A 21854-nucleotide genomic window follows, 5' to 3' on the forward strand; every position below is an offset into this window, starting at 1 on the left:
AAGGGTGACTCGCTCTGAGAAGAATATAGTTTGCTTCTTGGAAGATCTCATTTATGTGCTCCTAGTGCCTTCACACACCTTGTTTGGTTGTATGCTTTTTCTATTTCTATTGTGATTGCTGGACACACACACACATACACACCAATTTCTGTTTGTTTTTGCCTTGTGCTTAATTCTGCTTAGGCTGTTCTTTCTTATACCTTGTTGGTGTCACTCATTATAACCAGAGTACAATTATCAAGATCAGAAAATTTAATGCTAATAAAATGCTATTGTCAAATCTACATTCCATATTCAGAATTTGTCAGTTGTCATAATAATGCCCTTAGCTATTATCCCCTTGGATCAATGTAGAATCATGCATTGCATTTAGTTGTCATGTTATTCTCTCTTTTTTTCTTTCTTTCCCTCTCCATTTTTCAATTTTGTTTTCCTTTTTTTAAAGTAAGGTTTATTGAGGTATAATTTATGTAGAGTTCAATTTACCGTTTTTGAGTGTACAGTTCCATTAGTTTTCACAAATGCATACAGTCATGTAGCTACCACCCCAATCAAGATATAAAGCATTTCCATCACCACAAAAAGTTCCTTTGTAGTCAATCCCCTTCCCCCTGACTCCAGCCATGGGCAATTACAGATTTGATTTCTGTCCCTATAGTTTTGCCTGTTCTAGAATTGCATATATATGCAATCATACAGTATGTTGCATTTTGTGTCTGCCTTTTCCCCTCATCAAAATGCTTTAAGATTCATCCATTTTATTGTGTGAATCAGAAGTTCATTCCTTTCCGCTGCTGAGTAGTATTCCATTGTGTGGATGTACAACACTTTGTTTATCTATTCGCCAGTTAATGGATATTTGAGTTGTTTTCATTTGGTGCTGTTATGAACAAAGCAGCTAAAACGTTTGCATACAAGTCTTTGTATGGAAATGTGTTTCATTTCTCTTTAGTAGATTCCTAGGAGTGGGATTGTTAGGATGTTTGGTAAGTGTGTCTTTAACTTTATAAGAAACTGCCAAACTGTTTTCCAAAGTTGCCCTACCATTTTGCATTCCCACCAGCAATATATGAAATTTCACATTGTTTTACACACTTGCCAGCACTTGGTTTTTCCCTGTTTCAATAAAGACATTCTATTAGGTGTGTAGTATTATTTTATTTGGTTTAATTTGTATTTCCCTAATGACTGATGATATTGAGAATCTTTTCATGTAAGTATTTGCCACTTGTGTATCTTTGGTGAAGTGTTTGTTCAAATCTTTTGGTTTTTATTGGGTTCTTTGTATTCTTATGAGGTTATAAGAATATTTTATGTGTTTTGGATACAAGTCCCTTGTCAAATATATGTTATGCAAATATTTTCTCCCAGTCTGTGGTTTACCTTTTCATTTTCCTAGCTGTATTTTTCTTTACATTTAGGACTATAATCCATTTCAAATTGATTTTTTATATGGTGTGAGGTATGAATCCAGCAAAGTTAACTTTTTTTTTTTGCATAGGTATATCTACTGGTCCAGCAATTTTTGTTGAAGAAACAATACTTTCGCCATTGAAAAATCTCTGCAACTTTGTTGAAAACAATCTATTGACCCTATGTGTGGGTCTGTTTCTTGAAACTCTATTCTGATCCATTGATCTATATGTCTGTCTTTGTGCCAATACCAAATTTTCTCGAAATCAAGTTGTGTGAATCATCCAAATTTTCTCCTTTATCAAAGTTGATTTTGGCTGTTTAGCTTTTTTAATTTTCCATAAAAATTTTAGAATCAGCTTGTTATTGCAACCAAAAAAAGTTAAAAAGCCTGGTGGGATTTTGATTTGGATTGCCTTAAATTTATAGATCAGCTGGTGATAATTGACATCTTAATACTGACTCTTGGTCTGTGAATACAGTATATCTCTCAATTCATTTAGTTCTTTTAAATTTCTCTAACAAATGTTTTATAATTTCAGCCTGCAAACCTTGCACCTATATTGTCAGCTCTATCTCTAAGTATTTCACGTTTTTGATACTTTTGTAAATGGTACTTTTTAAAAACTTCAATTCCCAGGTGTCCATTTCTAGCATATAGAAATACAATTGGTTTTTAAACATTGACCATGTGTCTTGTGAACTTGCTAAACTTACTTAGTTCTAATAGCTTTTTAGTAGGTTCTTTTGGATATTTTATGTATGTCGTCATATTATCTGTGATAAAGGATAGTTTTACTTTTGCCTTTTATAACTTTCTCTTGCCTTATTGTGCTGGTTAGGAACAGCAATCCAATGTTGAATAGAGGTGGTGAGATAAGGTTTTCTTGACTCATTGCTAATCCTAGGGAGAAAACAGTCAATCATTGACATTAAGTATGATGTCAGCTCAAGATTTTGTATATTAACAGATTTCCTTTATCAGAATGAGGAAGTTAGTTTGCTGAGAGTTTTTATCATGAAAGTATGTTGAGTTTTGTCAGTTGCTTTTTCTCCATTATTGAAACGATCATGTTATTTTCCTTTTTAGTTTGTGGATATGGTGAATTAACATTGATTGATATTTTGAGTGTTGAACCAATCACAAATTTCTAGGATGAATCCCACTTAGTCATGATATGCTATCATTTATTATGTATTGCTAGTTTCAACTTCTCCATATTTTGTGAAGAAGAATTTTTTTCATTTATGTTCATAATGAATATCTGTCTCTAGTTTTCTTTTCTTGTAATGTCTATGTCTGGTTTTGGTGCCAGAGCAATGCTAGCTCCATAAAGTGAGCACTGTTTCTTCCATTTCTATTTTCTCGAAGAGCGTGTATAGAATATGCATTATTTCTTCCTTAAATGTTGGTGGTTCACTTCTTTGCCTGAAGTTTTCTTTGTGGGAAGGTTTTTAACTATGAATTAAATTTCTTAAATAGATATAGGACTCTTCAGATTATCTAATATTATTGAATAAGCTTTGGTAATTTATGTCTTTCAAGGAATTTGCCCATCTCATCAAAATTATCAAATTTATTGGCATAAAGCTGTTTAGACTATTCTCTTATTATTCATTTAATATCAGTAGAATCTATAGTGATGTCCCCTATTTCATTTTGGATATTGGAAATTTGTGTCTTCTCTCTTCTTTTCGGTTTGGCTAAAGGTTTGTCAATTTTATTGATCTTTACAAGAGTCAGCTTTTGATGTCATTGACTTTATTGATGTCATTGACTATTGTTTTTCAATTTTATTGATTTATGCTCTTATCTTCATCATCATTCTCAACTTTCTCCTTGCTTTGGATCTCTTCTTTTTCTAGTTTCTTAATGTAAAAACTTTAGATCATTGTGACCTTTTTTTTTCTACTAATACAGTCATTTAGTACTATAAAGGCTATCAATTTCCCCACAAATTTTGTTATGTTGTATTTCAATTTTGATTCAACTGAAAATATTTTCTGATTTTCATTATGGTTTCTCCTGAGAAGTGTGTTGTTTAATTTCCAAATATTTGGAGATTTTCCAGATATCATTCTGTTGTTGATTTCTAGTTTGATTCCTTTGTGGTCAGAGATTTCAATTCTTTTACACTTGTCGAAATTTGTTTTATGGCCCAGAATATTTTCTATATTGATAAACGTTCCATGTGCACATGAAAAGAATATATATTCTGCTATTTTATGTAAAGTGTCTAATAAATGTAAATACGGCTGGTTGATAGTATTATTCAGCTCTTCTATTTTGTTGCTGATTCTTTTGTCTATCTGCTCTATTACTGAGAAAGAAATTTTGAAGTCTGCAATATAATGTGGGTTTGTCTGTTTCTCCTTTCAGTTATCTCAATTGTTTTTGTGTATTTTGAAGCTCTATTTTGGCTTGTTTTATCTTATTATCTAACAAACCCTTTGCATTATGTAATGTTTCTCTTTATCCTTGCTAAAAATATAGCCAGTTCAGTTTTCTTTGGGGGAAATTATATATATGTTTATATAAAATAATATATGTACTTATATATAACATTATATATGTTATAATACATACATATATTCTCATTTAAAAAAATCATTTCTGGTGCTCTATAATTATGAGAGTAAGTCCCAGTTTCCTTCTGCCTGAGGAGCTTCCTTTAACATTTCTTGTAGTTCTGTTGGCAGTGAATTATCTTGTCTTTTGTTTTCAGAAAATGTCTTTATTTTCTGAGATATTTCTTTGAGGGTGTAGAGATTTCTTCATTGACTTTTTTTCTTTCAGTACTTTAGAAATGTTTCTCTATTGTCTTCTAGCTTGCTTAGCTTTTGGCAAGGGGTCTGCTCTAATTACATTGGTTTCTCTATATAATGTCTGTCTTTGTTCTAGCTGCATTCAAGATTTTTCTCTTTAAGTTGTCTTTCAGCAGTTTGCTTGTGGTGTGTCCATGTGTTTTAAACATTGTTCAAACTGCTTAGGTCTCTTTGAGCTTCTTGCATCTGTGGTTGTCTTTTAGTAGTTTTAGGAAATTCTTAGCCATTTGAAACAGTTTTTCAAATATTCTGCTCTGGTTTCCTTCTCTCTTTTACCTGGAAATCTAATTACGTGTATGTTAGACCACTTGTTATTTCCCTATGTACCTCTTGGATATTCTGTACTCCTTTTTCTTTTACACGTTTAAAATCTTTGTAATTCAGTTTAGATAATCTCTATTGGCCTATCCTTAAGTTTACTAATCTTTTTCCAACTCTTCTAGTCTGCTAATTAGCCATTCAAGGAATTACTCATCCCTGATACCTTTTTATTTTCCTAGCTTTTTTTTTGGTTTCTTTTTTTTTTTTAATAAATGCTTTTTAAAATTAATTAATTAATTAATGTATGTATGTATATATGTATTTTTGTCTGCACTGGGTCTTCATTGCTGCACACGGGCTTTCTCTAGTTGCGGCAAGCGGGGCTACTCTTCATTGTGGTGTGCAGGCTTCTCATTGAGGTGGCTTCTCTTGTTGCAGGGCACGGGCTCTAGGGCGTGCGGGCTTCAGTAGTTGTGGCGCACGGGCTTAGTTGCTCCATGGCACATGGGATCTTCCCGGACCAGGGCTCGAACCCGTCTCTCCTGCATTCTTAACCACTGCGCCACCAGGGAAGCCCTGGTTTCTTTTTAAAAATGTTCCTCTCTGTTGAAATTCCATATCTGTTCATGCATGTTGTGTAACTTTCCACTAGATCTTTTAATATGTTAATTCTTAGTTGTAGTAAAGTCTCTGTCTAATAGTTTCAACATCTAGGCATCTGAGTCTAGTTTTATTGATTCCTTTATATTTAAACAATAGGCTGTTTTATCATGCTTTTTTCTTCTGAGCTTTATAAGTCTTATAAATGAATGCTAGACATCATGTCAGAAGAATATGCAAGACCGAGACAAATAAAATTTTGCCCAGAAGTGGATACAACTCTTCTTCTGTTAGGCTATACCAGTGAGGAACTGAATCAACTAAGTCAGTACTTGAGCTGAGTTTGGATTTTCTTGTTGCTATTAGTGTACCACAGACTTCAAATTTATTCAGTCATATGCAGATTTATTTGTCAAACAGCATGTTTAACCTTGATTTTTTTAAAGTGTTTATTTTCAGAAGCATTTATTATGTGTAGTAAATAAGAAATTTCCTTGATTTGACAGACTGTGTTTTTGGAGATTTTATACACCTGGATGTTCTTAAGTTTGTGTAATAATTTATGTTAATATAATGCAAATTAGCACCCAGGAATATGTTTTATTTTTACTTAACTCTTAACCCCCCAACATTATATAAAACATGGAGACTCCTTTCCAAATAAAATTAATGTGAGATTTCTTTTGTAATGAACAGCTCTATGAATTGGATTACATGCAGGGAGCATCTGAAAGAGTTCAAGTGAAGGAGAGTGAAGAGTTGTGTACTTTTTAAAGCCCTATGTTTGGGACTTTCAGTGTCAGCTTGAGAACATCATCAATCATGGTATCATGAATTCTCAATTAGACATTTTACTATATACTTCATTTGCTTAGGAAGAAGCCCTGTCTTGTAAAAACCAATGCCTTTCTATTGTTCACATTGAACTCTAAACAAATACTTAACCTGAACCCAAACTGGTGGAGGAGGAACACAAAGACTTAGATACAGTAGGATTCTTGTTTAGTGGAATAATCCACAGATGCCCCACTCCTGGCAAGGACTGTGTAAACCTGATACTGTGTAATAATCACCAGATCTCAAACTTTTAGATGACAAAAAAATAGCTCATTGTCACAGAGAAAATAAAAATACTTAGTTTTAATATTGCCTATTATTAACTGGCAACGTGGAATATCTTACAGAAGGGAGATGCTCTATCTGAGATTTTTATCTTTGTTTTTTTTACATTGCCAAAGCTTTATTTATTTAGTAAATTTACACAATATTTTTCTTCCAAAGTGCTACACAGTAACAGCAACTAGGCAAGATCCAAAAGGCACTTAGTCTTCCCTCTTCAGTTATTTTCACTGAGCTCTTTTCTAAGAGCTAACTCCAGTATCCAGCAGCTGTCTGGTTTAAGATGCAATGCACTCTCCTTTTTTTGCCTTCCAGACTCTCCTGTCTAAATCTTTTTTTTTTTTTAACATCTTTATTGAAGTATAATCGCTTTACAATGGTGTGTTAGTTTCTGCTTTATAACAAAGTGAATCAGCTATACGTATACATATATCCCCATATCCCCTCCCTCTTGCATCTCCCTCCCACCCTCCCTATCCCACCCCTCTAGGTGGTCACAAAGCACCAAGCTGATCTCCCTGCACTATATGGTTTTATATCTGTATTATTTCCTGTATGTAAAGATTTAAAGTGAGTGTTGCATAAAGTGGGTATGTAAGACTCAAGTATTGACTATTTGGGGACAGAAGGCATTTAGTTTTGTTTCAGGCATTGTTTTAAGAGCTTTCCCTACACTGATTCAGTCAGTCCTCACAGTAACTCTCTGAGGTAGGTACCATTACTATCCTCTCATAAGAGATGAAGGCACAGAGAAGTTATATATTCAGACCAAGATCCCTGAGTGGGGAGGTGTTTGAGTCTTGATTGGAAGCCAGGCTGGCTCGAGTCCTAGCTGTCAATCCTGACACTCTGGGGCCTTGCATGCACACAGGACAACTGATAAAACATCAGGGGATTGTTCTTAAGGTTCACTGCAAACATGTCTTTTTTTCCCCTAATACAACACTTTAAGAATCATCTGTAAGTAGTTTGGCCTTTATTTGTGCCCATTTTTCTTAATCTGTACTATACGTCAAGGACAATACCCAGAGTTACATTATTCATCTGTAAATATTTAATGAGAGACATGTAGTCCATCTCACAGCCACAAACGCTTCCCTCTGTCTTGACATGGATGGGTCACTGTCTTATGCTGTGAGGTTAGTTCTCTCCACTGGTTTGCGAGCTCCCTTAGGACAAAAATCCCATTTTGCATTTCTCTTTGTGTCTCCACAGAGCCTGGCGAGCTTAACGTAGAGTTCCTGGCTACCTGCTTATTAATGAGTGCTGCAAGGCAGCTATTCAACCTTTCCCACTGAGACACACATGCCAGACTGTTCACGTAAGTCATGTACACTCGTGTATCAGGGCAAGTCATTTAATAGCTGTAATTCCATCCAAATGTCCATTTATATAGCGATGGTTGAAAACTGATGGGTGCTGTAAGATGGTATATTTGACTCGGGGTACCATATGATTCTACTTTTCCTACCTTTAATGTAGGAACATAGTTCTTAAAAAGTGAACATTTGGGAAATTTAACATACATTTCTTCCCTTTGTGTACTATGTACAGATTTCATGTTGCTTAGAATAAATCTGGAATTGTGTCTTATTTATGTTGGTATTCCTATCATCTAACATGGTGCATTTCACATAGTAGCTTCTCAATAAAAGCCAGTGGATTTTTTTTTTTTTTTTAATTTTAAGCATTAGTCCTATTAGAAGAGAGTTAGGCTAGGAGGAATTTTCCATAGAAGATCTTTCGGATCTACTGAAGCCTGAGTTTTTGCTTTCTAGGATGTGGAACAGAATATTTTTGTCAACACACTGATGTTATTTTCCGCCTAGGCCCGGTTTTTAGTAACTTCTTCCCCCACAAAATCATGACTAAGACTTTAAAAAAAATCCAAGGCAAAACAATCATGTATGAATTTCTTTGTGCACCAGAAAGACACAGTAAGACAAGTGTTTTTGTGAGATAAGGGACATTTCAGCGATATGGTGAAGCATGAATTGACGTATAGGCAACCAGTCTCACCAGGTGAATGATTACCTGCGGTTGCCAGAGTGAGCAGCTTCCGTGGCTGATGAAGCTGCTGACCTTGGCATACTTATCATCATTACCCCAGGGGACAGAAACTAGTATCTGTCTTCTTGTGAATACACATCCATAAAAGGAGACGCAAGCTAGTGGAAAAGAATTCGTGTGTATAGGTGGTGTGTGTGTGTGTGTGTGTGTGTGTGTGTGTGTGTGTGTGTTGATAAGAGAGAGGGGGGTGGGGAGCTAGAGATGGTTTCTTACATTTTCTTTCCTCTTTTAACTCTTTTCTATTTTTACTGAAAAGAGAGGATGACATCAGTCTCTCATCTGCAAGCTCAGATTTATAATAGCTACTCCAGTTTGCAAGAGTTCTAGGGGCATAGTTTTTCCTTATAAGGGAGCTGAATAAGGCTGCAAAACATGGATAATCTGTGTTATCATCTCTCAGGCTATGATTGCCATCCGATGAGGGGAGGCCAGGGGTGAGGGATGTGACCTTGGATGATGCTGGTGCTGTCTCCCCCTAACCCCCTACCCCAGCATGGTACTAACTGCTTCCTGGCCTGGAGTTTAGAGGCAAACTTTGGGACCTGAGTTCACAGACACCACCAAGCCTGTTCCCTGAAGCTGTTGTGGAGAAGGGGGTGTGGGTAGCAGGGTGCTAGGTGCTCAGGTCACAGTGGTCCTGGAACAAGGTTAAGGAGATAAAAGAGGCTTTATTTCCGGAACAAAGTGGTTGCCATGTGTTTTGTTTGCTAGGGCTGCTGTAACAAAGTACCATGGACTGCCTGGCTTAAACAACAGAGATGTATTTTCTCATAGTTCTGAGACTATAAGTCCAAGATCAGGGTGTCAGCAGGGTTGATTCCTTCTGAGGGCTGTGGGGAAAATCAGCTCCACACCTATCTCCTAGCTGCTCGTGGTTTTCGGGCAATCTTGGGTTTTCCTTAGCTTGTAGATGCATCAGCCTGATCTCTGCCTTAATCTTCGTGTGACATTCTGCCTGTGTCTAAATTTCTCCCTTTTATGAGGACACCAGTCATATTGAAGTAAAAGCCTACCCTACTTCCATATGACCTCATCTTAACAGTAATTACAACTGCGATGACCCAATTTCTAGATAACGTCTCATTCTAAAGTACTGGGGGTTAGGAGTGCAACGTCTGAATTTTGGGGTCCAGGGGGAGACACAACTCAGCCCCTAACAGAATTCAACCTGTTGATGGTTGATTTAGTTGGGAGTATTTTCTTGATTATTACTTAAAGGATATAGGGAAGGGACATGGAAACAGGGGAGGAAATGGTGGAGCAGTTGCTTTTTTTCTTCTGACAAAGAATCAGGACCTGGGAGACTGAAGCCTGTGGGGAGAAGTAGTAGGGTTCCCTCATTGTGCATTAGGATAGTCATGTTTTCGAGGACACAGACAGTATCTGAGTTGAAATATGATCTGTGGGTCAGAGCACCTAAGTCCCCATAGCTTTTGCAAACTCCCAGTGGTGTGTATTTCAGCCACCCAGACAAAATTACCCAAAGTCTTTGCCTGATGCCTTTATAAATTTGGTGGTGCTCACCTGAGGGGCCTTTCTCCTTTCCTGGGCTCTCAAATATAGTGGGAACTATTTGAGAAGGAGCAGGTCCATCAGAACAGTCCTATCCTGTCAGCCACTTATTTTCCTAGTAGTACAGTGTTTTCAAGATAAGTGATCTATTTCCTTAACAAATGCCAAGGTAGAATGATGTTTCGCTAAGACTGGGCGCCGGATGCTTTGTGAGATATCTTGTATGCATTATGTCAGTCCTCGGAGAAGCCCATAGTATGATTATTCCCATTTTCCAGATGAAGCAATCAAGCCTTAGAGTTCAGCGACTTGCCCAGGGGCTTATAGGCATCAAGTGGCAGTTGATTACTGTCTGTATTTGTTGCACTCCGCCTCCCTGCTGCCCTAAGTTTTTGAAGGTAAATCTTTGAAAGACGTGGATTTTTTAAAAACAAATCTTAAATATCACATTGAGATAAGAATTCTTTTTTTTAATTTTTTTTTTCTTTTGAGCATCCTGTGTAAAATGAGGAGACTGGATTTACTTAGATGATCACCCTGTGTCCATGTAGCCCTAAAATGCATCTAAAGTTATGATTTTTATTTTCCTGTTTTGGATGTAAAAAGGAGAGGATGTAGGCTGTCGATCTGCTTTTTTTTTTTTTTTTAAGATGGAATTTCAACATCTCCTTGTGGAATTTCCTGGTTCTTAACCAAGTATGTAGATCCCGCCTGTCAGAAGCTGGTCTATTTTGGACTGCAGTGGGATAATAATCTGGTTATTTGGGGGGGTCTGGTCTTTGGAGCCCCCTATTTTTCTTTTCTTCTGTTCCTACTGCTCCTGCAGATGTTCAGAGCTGACCACATGCAGCCTCCCTGGCACCCAGCAGTAACCAGTCTCCCCGGCCAGGGAAACATGCCCGCCTTTCTATGCTGAGATCAGCTCCCACTCTGGGCACATCTCCTGTGGGCCAGCCAACAGGCTTTGACTGATTTAGTTCAGGAAGACTCGCTTGTTTGTGGACATGGTAATGACGCCAGTAAAATTCAATTACTGGATCCCAGAGGACTGCAGCAAGCGATAATAAATTAGGAAACATGAGCTTTGGAGTATCTGAACTGAAATTATAATGGGGCTATTGAAAAACAAACAAACAAAAATCCTAAGCATTCATTTAATAATAGGCGCTGCTGCTTTCCCCACCAAAAATTAGTTCATCAACTAACCCTTTGTTCTTGTCACAAGGAATATGCCTGAGACACAGCCAAGAACATTTTGTCTTAATTACTTGGTATTGTTGTTGCCCCCAGAGCACACCTGGCTTGGGGGGTAATTGGTACACAGGGAGGAAGCAGACGCCTGGAGGGGCCTCCCAAGGCCACGGCACTAATCCATGCCGGGCTCACAGATGCTCGCTGCCCATGGCCTTGGGTTTCAGGTTGCCATCCTAGGCTGAGGTTTGAATGGAGGTTGTAACCTCAGAAGGTCCGGCTAGCACTTAACCACTGACATCCATCAAGAATGTCAAGGCTCGCATTGTCTCATTAATTTGAACCAGCTTTCCTGCCCTCAGATCCTTTTTCATTCCTATCCTTTCCACTCTGTCTTTCTTCCTTTGTGAGCAGTTTATAGCCTCCCCTGTTTGTGCCTTCCGCCTGTGAGTTGTGGCCTGGAGGGCCACTCTTGGGGAAAAGGCACCTTTTCCCTCCTCCATGCCATAAGTGGAACTTGCAGAATTGACTGATGTTTCTGCTGCAATATGGATTTCAAGCACGTGAAGTGAGAAAAAACATTGCAGGCAGTCTGGATATCTCTGTTTTGCAGATAATCTTAACGTTAAAATGGTTTGTTATTGCTGTCTTCCTTCACTTTATTTCCTTTCTCATCCAGATCCCAACATCCTAGCGGGTAACACAGAACTGATGAGCAGAGGAGATATGAAAAAGATGTCAAAGGTGCTAGAAAAAATTTCTGACTTAGCAGCACAACATTTTCACCTGCAGTAAATGTCTTTTGAGGTATCTACTGAGACCAAGCCCCTTTCTTGGAGAATTGGTCCTGACCTCCCATACCACATGAAGGACAGTGAGTGTGGATCATGCTTAATTTACGAGACCCCACAAGGCTGGTCAACTCATGACCCAAGCTGGGCACAGTAGACTCTTGCTCCAGGAACTGGAAAGTGGGCTGGTTGTTTGGTTGGGCCGGAGCTTGGAGAAGGCAGAGCTCTGGAGTTTGGGGCCACCATTTTCAGCCATGTGTCCAGAGAGGTGGAAAGCGAGGGGTTGGGGGAATTTTGCCGTGAATCAGAGACGGTGAGGGAAGCAGATACCAGAGACTGCCCATCCCTGGAGAGCCAGGCGAGTCACTTCCTTGATTCAGAGTGACTCTCCACTTCCTATTTTCAGACCCTTGTGAAGCCTGATTGCCCTTCATTGGGAACCCTTAGGGTCTCCCAGTAAAGTCTCCCTTTTTGCTTTGGCTGCTCTCAATAGGTTAGTGTGTGTGTGTGTGTGTGTGTGTGTGTGTGTGTGTGTGTGTAAACTACATTACCATCTAACATTTCCTTGGGCTTGGATGGCATCTGAGAACAGTGTCATGAATGGCTATCTATCATGAGACTTGGAATATGGTAGGTAGGCCCCATTACATATGTGTCGAAAGGATGGTTAGAATAGCCCCGGCATTGAGGGCGGTCTTACTGTAGAAGGGGAAACCTTCTATAAAGGATGGCCCTCCATTTCCCTTTTGGTCTCCCCCCAGATCTTGCATGTGTCCTCTCTATAAGACCTTGTGCCAGGTGCTGCCTCTTCTTTAAAAAACATTTTTTATTTAAAAAACTTTTTTATTGAAGTCTAGTTGATTTATAATGTTGTGTTAATTTCTGCTATACAGCAAAGTGATTCAGATATATATTTAATATTCTTTTACATTGTGGTTTATCTCAGGATATTGAATATAGTCCCCGTGCCATGTAGTAGGACCTTGTTGTTTATGGATGTTACTTCTTTTTTTTTTTAAATTTATTTATTTATTTATTTTTATTATTTTTTTTTGGCTGTGTTGGGTCCTCGTTTCTGTGCGAGGGCTTTCTCTAGCTGCGGCAGGCGGGGGCCACTCTTCATCGCGGTGCGCGGGCCTCTCACTCTCGCGGCCTGTCTTGTTGCGGAGCACAGGCTCCAGACGCGCAGGCTCAGTAGTTGTGGCTCACGGGCCTAGTTGCTCCGCGGCATGTGGGATCTTCCCGGTCCAGGGCTCGAACCCATGTCCCCTGCATTGGCAGGCAGACTCTCAACTACTGCGCCACCAGGGAAGCCCCCTGGATGTTACCTCTTAAGCTTCAAATCTTCATTACCTCTTCGTCTCATTTGCTTCTTGGCCAATGCCTGCGACACGTCCCTCTTCTCAGCACTATGAAAGATTTTCTTCTAAGATGTGCAGACATGATAAAAATTTAATGTATTATTTTATCAGGGGTGAGAGAATTTGTGGCACACTATCTTAGGGCTTGTCTCAATTAGGGGGCGATTCTTTCCATCACAAAGAGACCAGAAGTTTCAGGACATCCGGAGACAAAAAGCAGCCAAAGGATTTTACTGTCTTTTTATTTCCCATGAAATATAGCGCTAAGCAGTGTTCATATTTTACCCACACTGCTTCTTGGCCTCTGTCAAAGGAGGGATTTCCTCCAGTGCCCCAGCTGTTCTGGGGCCTGCACTGGGGTGGCCGGTGGGGAAGGAGGACACACAGAGGGTTCTGCTCCTGCCACAGCTGTGCTTGCGCAAGCGACCTTCCCTCAGGGCAAAAGCCTGTGGAAATGTCCAGTCTGACTCTCTTGTCATCTGGCACGATGAAGGGCAACTGTCTCTCTATTGTCTACCAGAAAATGGACGAGCAAGCACAATCTCTAAATAAAGGGACACTTGAAGAGATTATACCCCCTATTTTCTTGGTGTTAGTTATCTTCTGGAAAAAAGGCATGGGTCTTTGTGTAACTTGTTTAAAGAACTACGGTCACAGTTCGTTAACCTCACGTTCTCCTTAGAAGGAGAAATCAGAATACCAGGTGTTTGTGCCAATTATAACTCATGGCATGTCAAGCCCTGTGCTAGGTATTTTTGTAGGTACTTCATTTAAATGTTACTACAGTAAGGCCCTATTACTACTGATTTTCTAAGAAGTTAAGTCAGTGCTTAAAAGGTCACATAGCTGGTAAGTAAAAAAATCTGGTAAGAAAAGGCCACACAGCTGGAGTGTGGCCCCAAGTTTGCCTGACTCTTAAAACTATGCTAGTTCCACTGCACTCTCATGCGATATTTCCCGAATTTGTCTGCTAAGACTTCTCAGCGTGAGTGCTTGTTGAAAATCCCATCCTGATATACGTGTATGTATAACTGATTCACCTTGCTGTACAGCAGAAAGTAACAACATTGTAAATCAACTATACTCCAATAAAAATTAAAAAAAAAAATCCAATCCTGGGACCCACTACAGATCGAATAAATCAGAATCGTCTAGAAATGGGTATAGGAATTCATCCCAGGTGAAGCTTATCAGGCAAGTTAGAGAAATGCTGCTGTCATGCCTTAAATGCTTTCTTTTTTTCCTTTTTAACCCAGTAATTCTTGACAAGGTGTGTGCTACAAAAGTCTTTTCTCTTTTTAATAAGCTTTTTATCTTGGAATAATTTTAGATTTACATATAAGTTGCAAAGTTAATACAGAGAGGTCCCATATACGTTCTCTAACCTATTTCCCTCTGAAGTTATGAACTTACACAACCATGATACATCTGTCAAAACTAAGAAACTAACACTGATCAGTTATTATGAACTGTATGAGGCCACCACTTACCCTGGACACAGTAACAGAGAAGGAAAGGGAAAGACAGGACAGCCTGTAGTTCCTTTTTCTTTCCTTAATTCTCAGTAAGCAAAAGGCAGAGAGCGTCGGTAGAAGGCCTGTGATCAAGAAGCGATTTGAGTTCATTTTGTGCAACATTTCCACCATTCTGGTAAGAATGAAATACATATGCATGCATGAGCTATGAAACGGAAGCTGTGTAATTTTGATGGTTTCATGTATGAGTTAAATGCACTTCTATTTGCCTTTAAAACTAGCATTGCATTGTGTAAAGATGAACAGTGAAATTCACATGAACACTTTAAAGTTGTTTTTTTTTTAAAATTATTAGCACCTTTAATTATTTATTTATTTATTTATTGGCTCTGTTGGGTCTTCGTTTCTGTGCAAGGGCTTCCTCTAGTTGCGGCAAGCGGGGGCCACTCTTCATCGTGGTGCGCGGGCCTCTCACTATCACGGCCACTCTTGTTGCGGAGCACGGGCTCCAGACGCGCAGGCTCAGCAGTTGTGGCTCACGGGCCTAGTTGCTCCGCGGCATGTGGGATCCTCCCAGACCAGGGCTCGAACCCGTGTCCCCTGCATTAGCAGGCAGATTCTCAACCACTGCGCCACCAGGGAAGCCCCACGTGGACACTTTAAATTTTAAAGTTTTCTTTACTTAGCATGACATTAAATAGCAAGTTAAAAATACCCTAACAAGTTGAGGTAGAGACTAGAGAAGAAGGAAAAACAGTTATATTTTTGTTCAACTGCACTTTTTCCCTACTTTTTGGACAAAGGGCCCCATATTTTCACTTTGCACTGGGTCCAACAAAATATGTAGCCAGTCCTGTTGACCCCTAGTCAAGAGCCATTGCCTTAACTTAATGAAGTCACCAGTGGTGGTGATGGTGGTAACCAGGCAGATGTATGGAAAGATGTCAGGGACAGAGAACTTTCTGCCATCCTAGGCGATTACAGCCATGGAGGGGGCTTATATTAACCAGCCCTGCCTGCCCAGATGGCTACAGGCCTCTCAGGGTGACTCCTATGCTTTGAACACTCCTGCATATGGCCCAGGGGCAGGAGGATTCCTGCTGCATCTTCTCAGTGGCCAAGTGCTCTTTGATGCAGAAAGTGTAACAGCAAATGCCGCATCAGGAAGCAGTTAGACCTTTGACCTGCCCCAGGCATGTGGCTTTTGCGTGGACCACTTGCTATTATACTGCATACTTATTTCTGTGCTCCAGTGGGCAGTTTTTCTTGTTTAGCTTGAATATTAAATCAAAGAAATACCTTCTGCATCTACCAAACCTACTAACTCATTCACCACGGAAGGGGGTGTTTGTGTGAAGAGGCAGCACAGTGGGTTCGGGACATCAGCTTTAATTTATATCTGAAAACAAGTTAGCCTAATGGAGCAGAACGGATACAAATGGCTGTACGGCAACCTGCCCCAGCAAACAAAACGTGGCTCTGGTAATTCACAGACACAGTGGCATTCTCCTCTACTTGGAAATTTTCATTGCCGTGCGCCTTTTAGGATAGGGTGTTCCTTTCAAAATAAGCAAGATTTGCAGCTGGTGGTGTGGGTGCATCCTTCCCCGGGGAGTGAGGCCATGCTGTGTGACGTGGAGAGATGCTGACCACGAGCAGGAAGAGTGACCCTCCGTGTGCTAGGGTGGCTGCTGGCAGCCCTGGGTGTGGACTGGCCCTTCTTGTCCTGGTGAGAGTTGTGTCCCTGGTGGTAAGACATGTGACCAAGGATCGGGCAAGGTTAGTAGGTGGCCAACTCAAACCTGCCCCATAGCCCTCCCCTCTGTGAGAATCAGAACAGGGGTCATCGGAACCTCCATCCCCCCTGCCTCCTCCTCCCCAGCCAGTGTCACGGGGATCCTACCACCTTGGAGTTCTTCTCTGTATGTTCTTGCACTGCACCCCCCCTCCCCAACTCCTTCTAATTTATACCCTTAGAGTGTCTTTTCTGGAATTTTCTGGAATTGTTTCCCAATTGGTCTCCCAGCCTCCTTCTACCTACCTGCTGTATAGAACTATGAAAATGGTCCTTTACAGACTGAAATTTGATGGTTTGGATCCTTGGAATAAAATCCATTGTTTCCATAGCTGTGAGGACAAAGGTTTCCCTCTTAGTATGTGAGGTCCTAAAACCTCTTTCCAGAATGTTTTTCCCCCAGCTACCAGCAAAGCTCATTCCTCTCTTCCTTCAGAACATGTTTCAAATATTCAAACTGAAACCAAACACCCTTGACACTCCTTATCTTTCTCCCCACCCCTCATTCCCCCCTCTCCCCCCCACTGGTGTGTTTCGATACCACACTGCACTTGTCAGCTTGTTGGCTGATAGACTCTTATCTTCATTTGCCTCCTTTATGGTCTTTTTCTTCACCTGCACCAAGGTAATTTCTGCCAAGTTGGGTATTTTTCTCTAACTTTCTCGCTGCTGTATCCCATCCCTGGCACACTGCCTGGTCCATAGTAAGAACTCAATAGTTATGTGTTGAGTGAATTGTCATATGGATCTGAGCCTCACCTACTTCTCTAGCTGTGTCCCCTGGCACCTCCCTAAAACACCCTGCGCTGCAGCCGTGTTAGATCCGTGAAGATCTGTATCACGCTTCCATAAATTTGTTCGTGCAGTTCCTTCCCCCTGCAATACCCTGTCTCCCCTTTTTACACATGCCACTCTCTTCTTCATCCTTCTGCATTCCCCTGGGGCCTCAGCAACCCCATCGTGCCTTCCATAGTGCGCACTCAGCACTGGACCACGCTAAATGGGGCTTGGTTAGTCAGCATCCAATCCCAGAGATGCTGAGCAGCCCGGGACTGGATAGTGCCATTTGGGTCTTTCTCCCCACTTTGGTGTTTCAGATGTTTGACGAATAAATACACAAATGAGATGCCCAAAGACAGACAACAAGTTAGTGGCAAGGACCAGAGTAGTGCCCAGATATGCTGGTCTTCCATCCATGGTACTTTATTTCCATCAGAGAACTCCTTTGAGAAGACATTCTGCCAACTTCCTGAAACCCACAGTGTAGTTTCTGCACTTTACATCCTCCTTTACCAGCTTCCTGGTACCCAGCCTCTATTTTTTCTTTCAAAAACACATTTTTCTTCATTTGTCATTCTCCTAATTCCCTACATTAATAACAATATCACCTGATTTATCAATTTTCACAAAGTGACTGTTAAAGCACAGAGATTTTAGGCATGAAGGTTTTGTTGAAATTTGTTTCAGATGTTTTGACGTTACTCAAACCAAAGGAATATATCCTGGGCACCTTGGCAAGTTTTTTTGGTGTCTGTTCCATGAATACGTTTTATTTTTCATGATGAATTTCAAACACACATAAAAGTAGTAGGGATAGTACAATAGTAGGAATAGTACAAGCCTCAAAGATTCATTACTCAGATAAACAATTATCAATGATTTGCAACATTTCCTTTTTCTTTTTTATTCTTTGTTGAATTATTTTAAAGCTTATCCCAGACATCACATCATCTTATCCTACTTCAAAATGCCTCTTTTTAAAAAGAAAAACATAAACACAGTATCTTTATCACCCTTTACAAAATTAAAAATAATTCCTTGGAAATATAATACAATTTTCATGGAGGTGTTTGAGGTGCAGCTTCTCTGTATCTCTCTAATTGTATAACAGAACAGAAATAACCCACACTAAGGAGGGATAGGGGTATCCATTTTACCTCCTCACACATTTTAGTTGGAAGTTTGAAACGGCCCATACTTTTTTCCTGGATGGATGGGCCTTCCTTGGGGCTTTCTTGCTAATCTGGAATTTTCTCCTGTCAAGGGTCTCAGCAGACTTTGGCTTTGGAGAGTTGCGTTCTCTCTCTGGCCCGTCCTCAGGCCGTGCTTCCACAGTCTAGTGCCTTTGAGGGCTGGTACCTCTGCTCACCATCTACAGGCCACCTATATGCCGAGGTTAAGTTGAACTTAGATGACCAGGGATTTCCATTTTCTGCCTTCCTTGTTGGCCCTGGCACCTCATAAGCAGAGTGACCAGTTGAGAATAATAAGGAGAACGTGTTCAGATTAGTTAAGTGAACAGCATTCACGTTAAAATGTTCAAAATCCCGATATCACCTATACCATCCATAAGGCCAGGGAGAGAGCACCAAAGAGACATAGGGTCTGGGTGTCAAAACAGATGGCTCTGCTAGCCCTGTCATCCTCCAAGGCTAGCAGAGCCTTTCTTGCTTTACAGGAAAGCCCTTGGCCGTGGGCGTGTCCTCCCCACAAGATCCTCTCCTGGCTTGCAAGGGCCGAAGCCCTCAGTGCCCATCCCGCTCACAACCTCCCAGATTCGGCAGGATCCAACCCCTCCCCCGCCTGCCCTCTTTCCTCCACCCACCCCTGAGGCTCATTTCCCCTCCCTTCTGCAGCGCCCCCCTTGTTTTCCCCGTTGCTAAGTAGCGGCGTGCTGCACTCTGGCAGTGCTGGCCTTCGCCTGCCTGTCCAACCCTGCCCGATTCAGATTATTCAGATTAACCCTGTGAAGCCAGACTTGGTTTAAAAATCTGGGGCTGTGTGACAGTCCAAAGAACCACATCGAGGAGTCAATAACAACCCACAGCTTGCCTTCCCTAGCAGCCTGTCCTTTCCGGGAGGAAGGAAGCATGGTGGCTGCGGGCTCCGTGCCCACATGCACTTGACTTTGAGTTCTGCCCCCCGCCCCCCACTTAGTGACCGAGTGACTTAGTAACTTCTAAGAAGTTACTCACCCTCTCCAGCGAAGTCTTGGTTTTCTCATCAGTGTTAAGGGGTTAATAACATAACGGTTTCTGCATTTGTCTGCTCTGAGGATTAAATGAGTTCACGTGTGCAGAGTGGGCAGGATAGTGTCTGCTGTGTCCTCAGATGTTTCCACCCGCATCTCACAGGTAAACATCAGTCACATGGTCCCTCCTGACTGCAGAGGGAAGGGGAGCAGAGTTTTGTGGGATATTTGCCAAGCACAACTGCTTCTGCCGCAAGGATGGAAAATGGAAAACTGATGTTGTCACTTGCTGTGAATAAGAGACGGTCATAAACAGATGTAATGAGGACAGTGTATTAAATTCTTGGTAGATATTTTTGCCTGCTAAACATTCTGATTCTTAGGTTTATTTAGTTTGTCTGAGATGTTGGGGGTGGGGGTGGAGAAAGAAGAGTTGAAGACATCCTAAAACATATTAGCACCAATGGAAAATTTCTCCCTGAAGGAATCAGAAAGATAGAAGGATGATTGAAAGAGGGATAACTTTCTCATTATATAATTCAATGTTGTTTAATACCTTGTCCATGTCCTATCTAAAATCATCTCTCTTTCTACTTAAAATCTGAGGGAGAGCAGTGGTCCACATGCCACACTCTGGGAAATGCTGTCCTCGTGGGCCTGGGTCCACATCATCCTCCAAGGCAGCAGCAAATATTTGTAAGATTTGCTGTGTGCCTGACACTGTGCTCTGGCTGCTATGGGCACAGGGTTCATGGTGACAGTCCCTGCCCTTAGATTTCATAGACTGGAGAGAGAAATAAGCCAGCACTATACAGAACACATTTGGGAAGTACAGGTTGTTATTGGAGTGACCCTTGAAGGACAGCAGATTTTTAAAGAACAATTCCATAATGTCCTTCTTGTGGTGTGTTTACTGATTTTATTTCCTTTTAATTTCTCTTTCAGTGGTATTAATGGTATTCTAGTTGAGGTGAAACCCACTGGTAGAAGAAAAAAAAATCAGCTATTATTTTCTAGATACTTTGAATTTTGTGCCCCTGAGACATCAAACGTCCTCGGAGGGCCACATGGTAAGAAACATAATGCCGCTTCAGGCTGTGGGGAAGCTGGGTTGCAAGTCTCGGAGAAGGTTCATAACAGTGTCAGATCAATACTGCAGTTATGGAACTCACTAAATGGAGGGAGAAGGGTAGCCAGCTGCGGGTCTAGCCCAGGTCCTGGTCTTCCTCCCTCTGAACAAGGCAGCACTGACTACGTCGTGCTCAATTTGTCTTCTTGGTAAAATTAGAGGATTGGACCAGACGTGCATTTCCTGCACACAAATGTTCGTAGATGGAAAGGAAGATTTCCCCTCAAGCCCCCGCCCACAGAGAATGGATGACCTTGGAGTTCTTGCCCTCTAAGTTTAGTCTCAGCCATTCCATCATTTGTTATTCTGGCACATTTGGGTTCTGTTTTTAGGTACTGGGGAAATAGTATTAACCTCATCACTGTTGTTTTCACTTACATATATCTTATTTAGTACTTACTATGTGCCAGGCACTGCCCCAGATACTTTAACAATATTAATTTAATCTTATAACAATGGGTACTATTATCACACCCATTTTAGAGATGAGAAAACTGAGGCATAGGGAGGTTAAGTAACTTGTTCAAGATCAGAAATCTAGAGACAGGCAGAGAGAGATTCAGTCTCAGGCAATCTGGGGCTAGAGTTTGCAATCACTGCTCTGCACTGTCTCTGGGCAAAATAGTTGAAAGCGCTAATAATAAGGTGAAACATATAGTAATGACATATAAAATAAGTATTTTTTAAACAATTAAATGATGAGACAATGACAGAAGTTGCACATGCACTTGGACGAAGCCCTGTGAGAGAAGAAACAAAAAGTGGATCATGCACTATGGGGGAGAAGAGGGAAATGTCTCATGTTTACAGACCTACTGGGATTTCCATATATTAGCTCATCTGCTCCTCACGTCACCCTTATGGGGCTGGTGCTGTTATCATCCCCATTTTACAGGTGAGGCTAAGTGACTTGTTTAAGATCACACAGCTTACAAATGGTAGAAACCCAGACCAGAGTGCCTTGGGGTAGAGTTGATCTCCTGCCCACTGGCTTGGCCACCTCCGGGGGCAGGGCCAGGGGATCCACTGCTGTCAGTCCAGGACCCCGGAGTCCGGGTGTGGTGAGGGGGCAGCTGGTGACAGCTTTTCTGGGGACACGGAGGTTTCCCCAAGCGCTTCACCACTCCTGAGATGAAGGAGTGAAGTGCAGTGGAGGGGTCTCGCGGGTCTGGCAGGGATCTGAAAAACCAGCTTATCTGCTCAATACATGTCAGTCAGACTGACAGGTCTACTTAGGGAAAAGATGCACAGTGCATAGGAGATGCATATAGACAACAAGAAGAGTGTGTCTGGTTTAAAATGCTGCAGGACTAGATTACATCCCTGGGTAGAAATGCATC

General features: G+C 41.0%; 1 protein-coding gene across 1 annotated transcript in view; it reads left to right on the plus strand.

Moving 5' to 3' along the window:
• TRIL (TLR4 interactor with leucine rich repeats) overlaps positions 1–21854 on the plus strand; it is an 85828-nt gene that overhangs the window by 8492 nt on the left and 55482 nt on the right. Inside the window, exon 2 of the mRNA XM_007193503.3 lies at positions 7435–7540. The gene's annotated coding sequence lies outside the window, so the exon portion shown is untranslated. The remainder of the gene's footprint in view (positions 1–7434; positions 7541–21854) is intronic.

Source organism: Balaenoptera acutorostrata, chromosome 7 (genome assembly GCF_949987535.1).
Source record: "Balaenoptera acutorostrata chromosome 7, mBalAcu1.1, whole genome shotgun sequence".
NCBI lineage: Eukaryota > Metazoa > Chordata > Mammalia > Artiodactyla > Balaenopteridae > Balaenoptera > Balaenoptera acutorostrata.